The 16481-nt window shown below is 41.6% G+C and overlaps 1 pseudogene; it reads left to right on the top strand.

Moving 5' to 3' along the window:
• Positions 1 to 1272: 1272 nt before the first annotated feature.
• LOC143651247 (ribosome maturation protein SBDS pseudogene) lies at positions 1273 to 2573 on the top strand (annotated as a pseudogene).
• Positions 2574 to 16481: the final 13908 nt, after the last annotated feature.

The following is a 16481-nucleotide window of genomic DNA, read 5'->3' as shown; positions in this document are numbered from 1 at the left end:
GACTGGTGGTTCCTTGGGAAACTAAATATCAAGTTGCCCTATGACCAACATTACTTGGTATATACCAAGAAGAGATGAAAGCAATGACACAAACAGACATTTGCACACTGATGTTAATATTAGTATTATTCATAATTACCAAAAGATAGAAACAAATAAAATGCCCATCAACAGATGAGTGAATCAACAAAATGTAGTATATACATATGATGGAATATTATGCAGCAGTGAGAAAAATGACATCCTGAAGCACATTACAACATGGATGAGCCTTGAGGATATAATGCTGAGTGAAATTAGCCAGACACAAAAGGATAGATAGTGTATGATTCCACTTTTATGACCAGCATAAAGGTATAACCAAAGGCTTATAGTACAGAATATAGGGGACTTAGAGATGCAGAGAAGCTAGAGATGGGTGAACCGTTAGCTAATGAGGTTGAACTCCAAGGCAAGGGAATAGATAGGCGTGAAGGTGGTTCTCTAGTGGGTCTATAAGTAATATTACCATATTGAAGATGAACAAGATTGAAAGGGGTTTTGTAGACCTACATGTCCCATTGATTAACACTAGAAATAGGAATTAATTCTTGCAAAAATTGCTTCAAAGATGATTCTTGTACACAGAATGTTTAAGTCCAGGATATGGGTGGTGGGGTGGGAAATGCTATTGCATGCTATGTTCAAAATGAAACCATCAGCACTACCACAGCAACAGTAGACGTAAATAATAGGGCAAGGGACAAGAATAAAGAGGAGATTTAGGTTTCTCATTTGGTGTGGGCATGTTTATTGGTTATCATTATCCTGGGAACTATGAAAGTTTTTAAAGTTGAGAGTGTTAATGGACTGTGGACTTTGGGCATTATCATGATTCCTGATGAATGCAGGTGGCTAAATGATGCACTGACTGAGAAGTAGATTGATGAACAATGGTGGATACATATGATTGATATATTGTGCTGCTACAAAAAGGAGTGAAGTCTTGAGGCATGCAATGATGTGAATGAACCTATGAAATATTTGGTGAGGCAAAATAAGACAGAAAGAAAAGAACAATCATGGTATGGTCTCCTTTTGAAAATTCTTATAAGAAAATAGGGGCCTAGGTTTTCAGCTCTTACAGAAGATACATTTAATCAGAGTGGCAATTATTATTTCTGGATTTTGAAAGGCTCACATATATATATATATATATATATATAACATAAATATATATATATATATATATATATCCTGATAATTATAGATAAGAATGAAGATGAGATTACGCCGCGCCCCGCCCGCTCGTTACTTCGCAGCGCCGGTGGCCCTCAGGCCGGGCGGCGCGGGTCTGCTCAGGCTCGCTGCAGCCGAGGTCTGTGAGCAGCCGCCATGTCAATCTTCACCCCCACCAACCAGATCCGGCTAACCAATGTGGCGGTGGTTCGCATGAAGCGCGCCGGAAAGCGCTTCGAAATCGCCTGCTATAAAAACAAGGTCGTCGGGTGGCGGAGCGGCGTGGAAAAAGACCTTGACGAAGTTCTGCAGACCCACTCAGTATTTGTAAATGTTTCTAAAGGTCAGGTTGCAAAGAAGGAAGATCTCATCAGTGCATTTGGAACAGATGACCAAACTGAAATCTGTAAGCAGATTTTGACTAAAGGAGAGGTTCAAGTATCAGATAAAGAATGGCACACGCAGCTGGAGCTGATGTTTAGAGACATTGCAACAATTGTAGCAGACAAATGTGTGAATCCTGAAACAAAGAGACCATACACTGTTATTCTTATTGAGAGAGCCATGAAGGACATCCACTATTCAGTCAAAACCAACAAAAGTACAAAACAGCAGGCTTTGGAAGTGATAAAACAGTTAAAAGAGAAAATGAAGATAGAACGTGCTCACATGAGACTTCGGTTCATTCTTCCATTGAATGAAGGAAAGAAGCTGAAAGAAAAGCTCAAACCATTGATCAAGGTTATAGAAAGTGAAGACTACGATCAACAGTTAGAAATTGTATGTCTGATTGATCCAGGCTGCTTCAGAGAAATTGATGAGCTAATTAAAAAGGAAACAAAAGGCAAAGGTTCATTGGAAGTACTCAATTTGAAAGATGTGGAAGAAGGAGATGAGAAATTTGAATGACATTCATCAGTCTCTTCAGCTGTAAAACAGAAATGTTTTCATTTCCCATGGTACTGTTTGCTTTCTGTGGCCTGCCAAATATTGTTCAAACTATTTGACATTTTCCATCTCTGGGTTAAATACGCACATAAAAAGACTTTCCTACATAGTATAATAATTTGGGATTAATTTTGTTTTACTTATAAATTGAGTGTTAAGAGGCTAAAATGAAAAATCCAAGATACACAATCCGCACTGGCATTATGCTGCTGTCTCATGCCTTTATAACTTTCCAAGGTGAAAGTTATTTGAGGCAACTCTTATGGATATATAAAGTCAACAAGATTTGCACATTACTATAAGTAATATTTGAGGGATATGTCTGTGTGACAAGAAGGGAGCATTTGCTGGAAAAGAAACCATAATGTATTTCTGCTTAATGAAATTTTTGTATAGGGTTAACTGTATCGTGGTCTAATAGAAAGTTGGAATGAAGACTTCCTAATTAATTGAAAAGTAGATACAGGATGCCTGTCCAGGACTTAAATAATTTTCATTGAACATGCTACTATGATTTAGATTATTCTTGGTAAAAATAGTCACTTATTCTAATTCTTAAAATTTATAATATATATTAAATAGCTAGAGTTATATATAATCAATAAAACCACTCTTATTTTTGTTCAACAAGGCTTGTATTTCTAGAAAGCTTCATAATAATCCCCTTTCTTTTCTGTCTTGTCTGTTGTAGGATTGGAGAGTTGTTAGGATTAAATAAATCAGCAGTAGGCAGAGTGCTTAGAACAGGGCCTGTTAGATAAATACCTGATAAATCTCAGCTAATAGTTGGGATATCATTGAATTTAACTATTTTTAGCATTTGAACACTCAAATGAACAAGATGCAATTTTTTAAAAATATACTTATCCTCAAAAATATATTCTAGAAGATAAATTCTTATTTCACTCAAAATAAATATACAGTTGTAAAAAAAAAAAAAGAATGAAGATGATCAGGTTAGGGTTAAAGTATTTCAGAACACAGAGGTAAGGAAGATATTGTCTATATTTGAGGAACACATATACTCTTTGAGTCCAAAGAAAGAAAGCTTACTTGGTCTGGAACTTAAATTTTCTGTAGCACATAATCTAACTCAACCTATTTCTATAGCTCATTTGAACAATTGAAGCACAGGGAGCCCAGAAAAAGAAAGATGTCCATTAATCCTGTATAGCTTAATGTAATACCTGAATACATCATAAAGTATAATGAGCAGATAATCAAAAAGGATGGGAGAAAAAATATGGAACTAATAACTAACATCAGCGAATCCCCTGATACTGTGTCAAACTTTAGGGACACCCAAATCAATAGGCCAAGCCCTTGATATTGAGGCTTACTCTAGTTAAGCAAAAATAGGTAGTGGCAAAGCTAAGTCCACCTACAGGTGTACCCAAAAGAAACTTCTAGAGGACCTGTTTTGCTGCTCAAATGTGGCCTCACTCTCTCTAAGCCCAACACTGCAAGTGAAATCATCACCTTCTCCTCTATGTGAGACATGACATCCAGGGGTGAAAATATTCCTGGCAGCATGGGAGATGACTCCCATGGATGAGTCTGACCCTGGCACTGTGGAAACAACAATTCCATCCTGGCCAAAAGGGGGAAAAGAAGTGTAACTAATAAAGTATCACTATCAGAGAGAGATTAAATAGAATCCAAAGGCTACTCTGGAGGTTCCTCTAATGTAGGTTTGAGTTAGACATTGCCAGACCCCAACTAGGGCCATTCCAGCCAATCCTAAAGAACACCTAGGACAATATATAAGATGTCACATGGGTTCCACGCTGTAGAGTAACCTTCCAGAAACTTAAAACTTCCAGATGTGTCCCGGTTCCAGGTAAGTCTGGAAACCTAGAGGGCACAGCCTCTGCAGAAAATCAGATAGTTCCATTTTCCTATCCTATATTAGTGACAGACCCTCCCAACATGAAAAAGTTAGAATGGCCATAGCCCAAATACCCCTAAAGAGAGGGAGAGAAAGATTAAAGGTGATGGTGGAGGTATGCAGAGAATATAGGATTTAACAAATGAATATAATTGCTGAATCATTAAATTGATATTTCTTTTAGTTTCCAGTGTCTTAAAGCAGCTAGAAGTAAAAACCTAAATTTGTTGAATTGTAACCCATACCAAACTCTGAAATATGTTCTAAAACTAGTTGTAGTGTTTTGTTTTGAAATTTATCACTTTTTTGTATGTATGTTATTTTTCACATACAAAAAAGTCTATTGTGATTATTTGCAAGGGGAACAGCTTCCCTGGGGTACTTGGTGCTGGCTGGGGGCTCCCAAGCCTGTGATGCTTGGAACTTCTTGGCCCACATGTATCCCAGCTCAGTTTTCTGGCTCCAAGTAGGGCAGCACAGCCTCCCTGAGTATCTTGGGGTTTCAGCCTGGGGATGAATCTTTGTATTACTGCTCAACAGCTCCAGAAACCTCTTTTGCCTCTACCTGACCTCTCCTTCCCTCTGCCTGGAACCAAGACCAGCTAAGGAGACATTGGCTATTTGTCCCCAGAGTCTGAGCTCAAACCCTGCCCTGTATCCTAGAGTGAAGATGACAACCCATCTCCATCCTGTCTTCTTCTCCCCTGAGGGTCTGAGACCCTCCCAGGCTCTATGCTGAGATTGAAGCCCAGAAAAATTTCAAGTGAGCCACTGCCCTGACAGAATCTTAGTCTTGCATCTTCCTCCCTCCAGGACCTGTGGTCAGGGTCCAGAGTCCCTGAGCAGGTGAGAGAGGGGACAGACGGGCTGACAACAGCCACACCCAGCTCAGGGGACAGCAGTGACCAGAGGCTGCACACGCCCCTGGCACAGCAGCCTCAGGACTCATCCAGGGCTCCAGACCTGAGGAGAAAGGAGCCCAAGCCATACCCAAAACTCTCCCTTCTCAGCCTGCTAGGCATTTAGGGACCTCCAGTGTTGAGTATCAGGTGTCCTTTTGGATTCAGACACAGCAGAGGGACCTCTTCTGGGGACAGGGCCTTGAGGGGGGGCAGCCTCCCTGCTATCTCTTCTTCATGAAGATACTAAATGTTTATATATATCTATATATATATATATATCAGCATGATACCTACATATACTGTGGAAAATAGCCTCAAAAATATTCATATAGAACCTAGACAAGTTTTAAACTCAATAAAAATATATAAATATTATTAATTAAAAATGGAAGCAGAGCATATTCACTTCATATGTTCTCTCTGCCTCATCTGCATTCCCAAGACCATTGTGTGAAGTCGGTGAATGTATCATGTCAGAGCCCTTTTGAAGTCTCCCTAGACTTGACTCCGTGAGCAGCAAGAGGTTGCCGGAGAAGTTCACTTATACAGTGATTGCTTCCTGAATCATCAACACTCATTCTCCACTCTTTAGGTTTCCTGGGGAACCTAAATAATAGTCTTTCCATTTACAGGTGGCCATAGGTGCTTGAAGGTCATGCTGTGTTTTAGAATCATGCTCCTCAATAGTGGTCATGGAAAATGCAGTGTCAGCCTCACTCAGGAGCCTGTAAGAACCTTGATTAAGACAGGCCTAGACCCACCCTAAACAGGGCTAGAACCAGGCTCAGATGCCTTCTTCAGGGAGACTGCTTGACTTTGGGTCCTGCTGGTTGGATAATGCCTTGAGCTCTACACACGTCCCTGTTTCCAGGATCCCAAGGGGTCATGAGCCCTGGAGGGATTGTGGCTGTAGCTCCTGCATGGGGAGCAGTGGGGCTGAGCAGGAGAGGGTTCTGGGTTCTCCAATGGGGAATCCCTCAGGCCTTGGAGCTAAATAAGTATATTTCCATCTGATGACAATGACAAGGAATTCTCTGATTTCAAAGAAGACAACAAACACAAAGAAGACAAAATAAACTAACAAACTAATAAAAATTACCAGACATCTCTGTCCCCTGTGTCTTTGCAGCTCTTTTTCTGCCTGCTGTCTCCAACTCTGGGTGGGCACAAAGAAAGAAGAATGAAAGAAGGAGCAGAAAAACACATGTGGGGAAGGATCCCACTCAGATGTATGACTGTAGTATGTAAGATTTGGCCATAGGTGCCTGGTCAACAAGAGTTGTATCTAATTTGGGACTTTTAGAAGAAGGTGGCCTGAGCTGGGGAGGAGTGATATGTGCCCTGGTAACTGTGGTCACTTCCATGACATGAGACCACAGGCCCTGACCCATGGGATGGGCTCCAGGGGGAGCTGCTGAGTCATTCAAATAAACTGTGGGCTGGGGTAGGGCTTCTTTAGGGCATCTGGGGATTCTGTGTCATCTTCCTCATCTCCCTGTGTACCTTCAAAACCTCTGCCTTTCTCCTGAATCCCCATCCCACCCTGATGTGCCTGCCCCATCCCTTGGAGAGACCCAGGGCCGCAGGTCCAGCTCTAGGGCTGGGAGTCCTTGGAACCTACCAGGGGCTGCTGTAATGGATCATCCCTCTTGGTGCAAGAGTCATAAGAGGGGCAGATCAGTCACTCTAAAAGAGACCTTCTCTTTGGGGAGAAATTCCTTGTGCAGTGTGATAAGGGAATCCCTCTCATGGGAAGGCTGAGGATGGGGACAAAAGATGAATATAGAGTCAGGGTCTACCCTGGTGGGACCTGGTGTGTGATGACAGAGAGGAGTCTGTTACTCTGGGCATCCAAAATTGAGGCAGTATAGGGTTTATTTCTGTCCTCTGCCCTTCTGCTCCCTGGGAAGGAACAAATTCTCTCTGAAGTAGCAGTCACCTCAGCCCCTTCCCTGAACATAAGTGGTAGAAGCAACAGAAGGAATGTCTTAACATTGAGGGGCCCCTCCATTGAAGGATGGAATTTGTAGGGACCACACAGATGCCAATAAGGATCCCAGGTGATGTGCACCCCACACCCACCCACACATACTGCTCTATGTGGAGGCAGGGTTGGTACCGGGTGGGGGCAACTCCAGAGTCTCTTCTCTCTAATCAGCTCCAGGATGTTCATCCCAGTGAAAAATGAACTTGGAATCTGAGACAGCAGGGGACACTGGGGACCTGTTCTTTAGGAAGCTGTGGGGACATCTCAGAGGTGAGCCAGCAGGGCCAGCTGTCCAGTGCCCTCTCTACATGTTCTCTGTGGCCCAACAGCTGTGACCTCCCCAGATTCCAGAAGAGAGTCGTCCCACAGCCCCACCACACTCAGTTTGCACATCCTCACCATCACTTGGTGATGATACCAATCTATTACATTTAAAATGGCCTCACTGTTGTCTTAATTTTTCTTTACTTCATTACCAATGAGGGTGGAGAGCTTTCAATGTTTTTATTATTACCTATTTCATCTATTGTGAAAGCCTGTTTGTATCTCTTGCCCATGTTTTACTTTCTTTTGGTTGTTTTATCCTACTGATTTTCCTAAATACAATTACTCTTAAATATAGAAAAAACTTTGGAACCTAGCAAGGTTTCAAAGCATTATATGAATTGCCTGACACACTATGTTTGACCTATTTAAAATTGTCTTCAAGAAGTCAAAGTCCAATTCAGGTTGAATGTTGTACACAAACTGAGGAGACAGATAAAATCCTGTATTTAGGTAATCAGAAATATGTTTATATTTTATAAATTCAGATCAAAGAATGATCCTTGATCGTTATTCTGATTTGTAAAAACAGCTGTATTGAGATAAACTTTAATATTATAATTTTTTACTATTTACTGTGTACATTTGTTATTAATATATTTGAATATTTGTGCAACTTTCATCATAATTTCAGAACATTTGGACCACTGGCTTGTCTCATAATTTCCTGACATAATGTTTTTTGAGGTTCATCTATACAGTAGCAGGGGTCAGTACTCTATTGATTTTAATGTACTTTATTTATAGAACAGTTTAGGATTTACAGAGGAAAAGTGAAACAATAGTGCAGAGAGATCCCTGTGACCTATTTCCTTCTTATCACTAACATGTTAGTTGGTACATTTGTTATCATTAATGAGGCAATGCTAGATGTTATTATTAACTGAAGTCCACAGCACCCATATTTCCTTACTTTGTACCCAGTGTCTTTTTTCTGTGACAGGATCCCATAGAAAACACCACTTGGTGTTGCAGCGACATGCCTCTTTAGGCTCCTTTGGCCTATGTTAGTTTCTCAGACTTTCCTTGGTTTTGATGACATTGAAATTCTGAGGACAGCAGGTAAGGTATTTTGGAGACTGCCCCAATATTGGAATGTGTCTGACATTTTCCTCTTGAAACAATTTGTGGAGAAGTCACAATCTACAGCCCACAGCTGTGCTCCTGCTTCCAGAGGGGGCTGCAGCTTCATGAATTAGTTGGAATTCTTCTACCTGGGAGATTTTTCCTTCCTCACCCATTTTTAATTGTGTGTTTATGTTCTTCCTTAATCTTTTCATTGTAGTAGGAAATATACAGCACAAAACCACATTCATGTGTATAATTCAGTAGTATTATTATATTCTCAATATTGTGCTGCCATCAGTAACATCTGTTACACTTACTACTTTTGTCACTCATGTGGAAATTGCTTACCCATGAGACTGTAACTTCCTCTTCCCACACTGCCCACACCCCCTAAGAATTCATACCTTATTTTCTTTTATTGTAACAATGTCTATGAAATGAAAATTTCTCATATTAACCAGGTTCATAATACTCCATTGTACAGATAGGGCACGTTTTGTTGATTCATTTTATTAGCTTTTGCATGCTTCTATCTAGCTGGCTATTATGCATAATTCTGCTATGAGTTTTCCTGCACAGAGTGTTGTAGAGATATATATTTTCTTTTCTCTTGGGTCCATACAAACACTGAGATTGCTGGATCATAAGGTGAATCTATGTTTAACATGTTCAGAATCTGCAAGATCTTTATCAAAATTGATGCCCTCTTGTATATTCCCACCAGCACAGATATTGATATCATTTTTTGTCTGCTCTGAAATTAACTCAGACAGTAAAGATGTTGTTTCTTCAAGGAATCAGAGGAATAGGCTGTGCCTGCATCTTTCACAACAGGTTTCTGTGTTTCTTCCTCTGCATATCCTGTTGCTTCAGAACACCCAGGGTCACACCTCTGCCACAGAAACATTCCCCAGGATTCTGAATTGCCAACCATTAGTTCTTTTCCAAGGTAACGTTAAGGAATCTCTCCTGATGACCCCAAGGAGCTGTCTAGTGTTTGCAGGGCAATGTGGGGCATGGATGTGGGTGCAGGGTCAGCAGGGATATCAGGGCATGTGTGGTCACATCCTATTCTCTGATTCCTGAGACTTGATGAACCCACAAATGTGGGACTGCTGCCTCCATCTGAAACAATGAGCAGGCTATGAATGGTGGGAGGGATGTCCTCTGTTCGTGCAAACTTTTCCCCTGAGTTCTCTTAACTACAGGTCATATAATCTGATTATGCACAGAGAACAATCACACCTATCTCTTAAATGATTTTTGCAACACCAGGAACAGAAATCATCTGCCTAAAAACCAAGATTAGAAGGATAAGGAGATATGAGAAACACATAAAATGTGAGGGGTCCCTCACCAAGGAAGATCCCATCCACAGGCAAATCACTGCCATATATAAACAGCTCTATGAACAACAAATCAGAATACACCAACCTGAAACTCACCACCATCCCCACTTTACTCTGTTTCCATCCATAAAACTCCTGTAAGTCTCAGATCTGGAGACTTACTCCAGGAGACTTGTCTCCTTTCTCTTTTCCAGTTGACTTCACAATAAAACTCTTTCTTTTCTCAAAATCCCAATTTCATAGTATGGGCCTCCATGCACCTCAGGCTGTAAGCCTTTACATGATAATACATCCTGGCCTGCAGGGAAGGAAAAGAACAGGACACTCGACTCCAGGTTCTCAGTTTTCTACATAAAGATTTCTGATTAAGTGGAATTATTAACAGAATAAATCTGTCCCTCAAATCATCCTTTTGGCCAAATGTGCTGCCTGGCTTAGGTGTTGACCTAGTGGACATACTGGACTTTATTCTGTGCTCTGCCCTCAGGGGCCTTAGTGAGAACCAGCCCCAGGAGGATATGCAGGGAGAGACCCACCCCTAGGGCAGGGCGGGCTCATAAGAGGGGCCAGTGGGCCTGTGTCTGGCCTCTGAGGAATGTGCCTGGGGGCAGCAGGAGCCCATGTCTTCACAGGAGACATGAAAACATGCTCAATTTTGTTCATCATTAGGGAAATGCAAGTCAAAATCACAGTGAAAAGCCACTCCCCAACATAAGCTCTAAGCAGAAGTAGGTTTTTGTTAGAAAAAAGCCATACCTGAAAGAGAATAAATTCTCACTCAGTTGTGGAGAAGAGAAGAATTTATTCAAAATACTCCAAGAATGGGCACTCAGCTGAAAAAATAATGGCAAGCACCTCAAGAAATAGGATGCCACAGGTTTTATACCCTAAACCTAGCAGGCAGGTCCCTCCCCCTGGTTCTCAACTGATTGTATGCTCCAGACGTTACAGCCTACCTGGATAGTCTAATTCAAATTTCCCACCAAAGTTTCCCACTTTTCCTTATACTTTTCACTTCAGTGGCCATTATTTATTTAAACTTGCTTTTGCCTATATAAGGATTTGCCACCAATTCTAGGCTTGCATTTGAGGCCCTCCCCTTTCCCTGACTGCAAGACCCTTCTAAGCCGTTTGGCAGCCCTTTGTTTAGTTTCATTTCCCATCCTGCATTATCTTGCATGAAAGGTAAACTTAATTTTTTTTTTTTACATTTTGGTTATCTACACCCCATATCTACAGGCTGTGGGGGAATTGGAGCCCTTAGCCATTGGTCATGGGATTGGGAAATGTTCTCATTGCTGGGTAAAAGGTTTATCTCTTCCTCAAAAAGTTAAGTGTGGCGTTGCCATATGAACCAGCAATTCCACTCCAAAGTGTCAGCTAAAGAGAAATGAAATCATGAGACCACACAGGAACCTGCACAAGTATGTCCCTAGCAGTGTCATTTACAGTAGCCCCACTGTGGAAACAACCCATGTGTCTGCAATGATGAATGGTGAATGGCCATCAGTATATCAATTGACAAATTATTCAGGCACAAAAATGAAAGGTTACTGATACATGCTCCAATGTGGGTGACTTTTGAAAATATCATAATAAGTAAATGAATCCAGGAACAAAAAGCTGCATCATGCAGATGGGCCAGCCTCTTTCAAACGTCAACTAGATCCATCCCCCTACCCCATATTATTGACAGTCTCTTCCAATGTTAGAATGGGCATTGCCCAAATACTCCTAAAGTGTGAGAAAAAGATCAAAAGTGATGGTGGAATTATATAGAGAAGGAAGGGTTTAACAAATGATTATGATTGCTGAATCAATATATTGATATTTCTTTAGTCTCTAGCACCTTAGAACAGCTAAAAGTAAAAAGCTAAAATTGTGGAACTGTAACCCATACCAACTCTGAAATTTGGTTTACAACTAACTGTTGTGCTGTATTTTAAAATTTATTGTTTTGCTTTTTTTGTGCAGGTAAGTGTTATTTTTCACATAAAAGAAAAAAAGAGAAGGAGTATGGCAGAGAAGATAAGATTTACCAAATGAGAATGACTGCTGAATCATTATATTGATATTTATTTTGATCTCCAGTGTCATGGAGCAGCTAGAAGAAAAAAAAGAAAACATCAAAAAGCTATAACCCATACAAAACTGAAATCTTTTCTATAATGACTTGTTCAAATGTACTTGGAAATCTATTGTTTTTTTGATATATGTTATATTTCCAATGAAAAATACATTAGAAAGTAATAGCAAACTGGAAAAAAATAAAACTGCATAATCTTTCATGCCAGAGAGACAATCTTACCTGGATAGAAACTAGAGAAGTGGAACTGGGAAATGACAGCTAAAGGGTCACAGTGTTCTGGGATTAGAGAGACGTGATGATTACACAACCCTGTGAATGTAATACAGACCACCAGTTGGTGACTCTTATGGTAAATGAGCTGTACTTCAATTATAAAAGTAGTTCTGCAATGCTCCTGGGTCCTGGGAGAGACCAAGACACTGTCCCTGGGGCTGTCACTTCCCAGGTGCATGCGGACTCTTGGGGGAACCTGAGTTAAGGCTCCAGGACAGCCCCAGGTCTACTCGCATGAGATGGCTGAGGTGGGGTTTGGAGTTATGAAGAGAGGGAAATTGTGAAGCCTGCAAGTCACTCCTTCCTAACATTCCTCCACCAGTTTTCCTGCCTGGAGTGTGGGATGGTGAGCATTTGACCCACTGAGGGGGCTACAAACTGAAGGTCTGAGGAGCAGCTGAAGAGGCCTAAGGGAAGACCTGCCTGAGGGCGTCCTTCCATCAGTGCTATTCCCTACAGGGATACCGGAAGGCACTGTGGGCCAGGCACTGGGAAATGAGCATTGCTGGGACATGGTCTTGGGGGCTCATTAACACATGGTCCCTGATGGGAAACCTCATCATCAAATGCAAACTGGCAAGTTGCTGAGTCCTCAGAAAGGGAGCTCATTTGCATGAAAGCTCTGCTGTGCACAGGGACTTAGGGCTATAATGAGAGCTGGGAAGGCTGAGCCTGGGTTGAGTTGTCTTGGAAAGAACAGCCCTGGGGGTGTCTCTAACATGGCCTGGACTCCTCTCCTGCTCACCCTCCTGGCTCACTGCACAGGTCAGGGAACTTACTGGCCTTGGGTGGGGACAGGCACCATGGAAACCGTCTGCCCCCATCTCTTCTACTGACCATGGGCTTTCTCCTCTACTTTTCAGGAGCCATTTCCCAGGCTGTGGTGACTCAGGAAGCTTCACTGTTCACGTCCTCTAGAGGGACAGTCACACTCACTTGTGGATCCAGTGCTGGGGCTGTCACCACCAGTAACTATGCCAGCTGGGTCCAACAGAAACCCTACCAGGCTCCCCAGGGTCTGATATCAGGGACCAGAATAGGAACCCAGGAGTCCCTGCCTGATTCTCAGGCTCCATGCTTGGGGACAAAGCCACCCTCACCATCACAGGGGCCCAGCCTGAGGATGAGGCTGAGTATTATTGTGCTCTGTGGTACAGCAACTGTTTCCACAATGACAGATTTCAGTGGGGAAGTGAGGCAAAAACCTCCTGGCTCTGTTCTTATCTTTCACTCTGATACCTACTGTCCTTTTCCAGAGGGGCTGGATCCCAGCTAGTGTGTGCTCAGTGAGCTTGTGTGTCATGGCCCAGAGGAGACTCTCACATTGTTCCAGGCTCAGAAAAGTGTTGTTTAATTCACCATTTAATTATAACAGTGTGTTATAAATATGTAGACATTTTAACTATAAGGGGAATTGTCAGGAGACACGAAAGAAAAAGGGCCTGTTTATATTCATGTGAGTATGTGTGTGTGTTTGTACACACTGGAGATAGTAAGTATAGAGTCCTGTTTCATATGCTTTCACCTAGGAAAGATCCCCAGGCCTCACATGATCCAGGAATCCTGTATTGCTGCTGATTTACTGTTTTGCTGGGTAGGAGCAGTTGTAGTGGCTTCCACTTGGCCTTTCCTAATACAATAATCCTCACTCTATGAGTCAGTGAATCAATGTGGGGATTCTGCCAGTTGCTGAGATTGTTATTTCCAATTATGCAATTCAGAACTGGGGAAAGGAGCACAGAATGGGCCTGGGGAATGACTGGACCCACTGTGAGATGGATCTGGGCTAAAACTCCATTAGTCACTGACCCCCATAAGCCCCTACTTTGATTGGGTGGGTCAGAGTGACATTTTCAGTCTCTTGGATTTAGTATCACTTCTGAGCCAGTGTTTAGTAACCCACAAAAATATCTGATCATTTTCTTTTCCCCAATGCACAGTTTCCCTGGTAAAAGTCCCTAGGCCTTCTTGGAGAAGACTGGGATGAAGGTTAAGTGTGCAAATTTTGAACAGTGTATTAGGGTCCCATTCCCCAAGCCTGCCTGGACTTCCCCTAATTCATGTGGTCCTGGATCTGTAAAACTGTGTCAAGTTTGGGAATTGATAAAGAGGCTGTGAGTCTGTTTTTCTTAAATTCAAGTTAGAATTCTGTTCATGTGACCTAGAACTTCTGCTTATACAGCTCAGACAAGAATTTAGTAGACTACCTATCTATTTCATTTCTAGGACTCCATGATCTACTAGCCAGTACCCTAAGTCTCTGTGAGCCAGACCATTTTGACTACTGCTTTTAGTCTGTTGTCCATTATGGTGACCATGCTCACCTTGTCTACAGTGATTAACTGTCACCACATGGAAACTCAGGATCCAATCTCCCCATTGTGTTTAAGATTCTAGCTCAGTGACTGCAGTTCCCACAGTAATACCTGACCTACAGAGAAGAACAACTACAGAGCTCTTTAGGGATAATACAGCTAGCCTCAGTCATTTATTCCTCAAAAGTCCTGGTAAGATGTGTTTCCTGTGGACATTCCTGGGGTATGTGAACAAGTCTTCCATGATAAATGCAGCCTAACATTCCAATCCCTCTAAGACTTTGGATCTCCTCATCTACATTATACCAGGATAGTTCTGGCATTACTACATCAGGTAATATGACCATTTGATCCATGTTTTAGCCAACCACTCAAACTGTTAATAATCTTTCTAACATCTTGAGCTACAACATTGAATGTAGAATCTCTGCTTAGTGGGCCCATATCAATAAATTCATCCTGATTGAACTGTATGCTCATTATACCATTATCCCACACCCACAATATCCATTTTAACACATTTTCCCATGATTTCTGCCTATAGAAATTAGAAAATTCATGCAGTTCTTTTAGATTATAGGGTTCTTCTCATGGAAGACATTTTGTACCTCACCTTTCTGGGCCCCTTGGGACTTTAGTCTAGTTACATGTCTGAATTAAAGGTGGTGGGAGAGGGTCACTAAAAGAATTTGAAGTGTCTTTCAAGCCAATTACCACAGAGCATTCCCTTGCATTTCATCGGGTGAAAGAGAAATATTCTCTCCAGACACAGCAGTGAGGGTGGTTTCCCTAGGAGTGGTGGTTATATGTCTAGCAGGCACTGAAGGGTGGAATTTGGATGGCAGACTCCTCAGGGAAGAATGGAGTCTGGGAAGCTGTTTCCTCATGATAGTCTGGAGGTGGGGCAGCTGTTTCCTTAGAGAAGACCATTAAAGGCTTATCTGGAACAATCTCAGTAAAGTCTAGGGTTTCAAGTACCCACTTCAATCATTATCAATCAACATGTCCCCCATCTCACTTTTCATGATCCCACTTCTTTCCAATCAATGTCCTCACTTGAACAGCAAATACCCCGCAAGTTTGAGATTGCAGTTTATGTTGTAAATCTTCTATGAGACTAATGAGACTCTGGGTCTGGTTTTCACAGGTCTCAATTGTACAGCCAAATGAGATAAGATTTTCCTTCAGGGCACACATAAAACATTTGCATCTTTCATATGGTGCTTAAGCTGCTAATTTGAAGTCTTCAGTTCATTCCTTTCTTCTATAATTATATCTAGCATTTCCAGAAACAACCAGACACAGTCATTATACTTTTTAAGTCTACAAGAATACTATTAAAGTATCAAAAACACTGTCACCCAAAGCCTTGCCTCATATAAACATACAATTAGCAGAATCAAATGCTGATATTTTCCTTATGTGTGCTGTGAATTCATGCCATGGGCTGTCAATGCTATCTTGATTGTTGGAAATAGAGTCATCCATGCCTTTGAATCTAATTAGAGTAGAAAACCAACTGTAAAAGCCCATTTTAAAATTCTGTTTCTAAAGAACCACTCCTGGCACCAAGCTGAAGAGATTTATATAAGTGTTTCACACAAACGTTGGGATGTAAGAGTCCATAATCTGTTGGGCAGGTCATGAGCTGTCCACACCAATGAAAGTCCTCAATAAACTCTCCAGGACAGTCTATCTGGCTGAAGGGTAGAGAGAGATTTGCTGTTTGAATTCTCCTTAAAACCCTTCAGGTGATTAGATTAAGTGTCACTCAATGCAAATCACATTTCACTTAGCTGAATGTGTAATCAGCATGGATACAACCAATGTGCTCATGATTTAAATCCATGAAATGTCCTCACAGCAACAGATAGACCAGTGCTTGTTTGACCAGGTAAAAAGGCACCATCACCGGCCAAGCTGACAGATGAACTTTCCATCACAACCATAAATATAGAGTGTTTTTAGGATTTCCATTTAAAGATCTATGACTTCTAAATATATAACATCCCCAGTAGGATTTCCCTGAGAAGCCTTCTGTAATCAAGCTTGTCATGACAGACCCTCAGTCTGAGAGCAACCTGAGCCTTGTATAAATCAGTACCCAGAGGGGTCCCATC

Source organism: Tamandua tetradactyla, chromosome 12, assembly GCF_023851605.1.
Source record: "Tamandua tetradactyla isolate mTamTet1 chromosome 12, mTamTet1.pri, whole genome shotgun sequence".
NCBI classification, from domain to species: Eukaryota; Metazoa; Chordata; class Mammalia; order Pilosa; family Myrmecophagidae; genus Tamandua; species Tamandua tetradactyla.
Note: the sequence above shows the minus strand (reverse complement) of the source record. Positions and strands in the feature narration are given on the sequence as shown.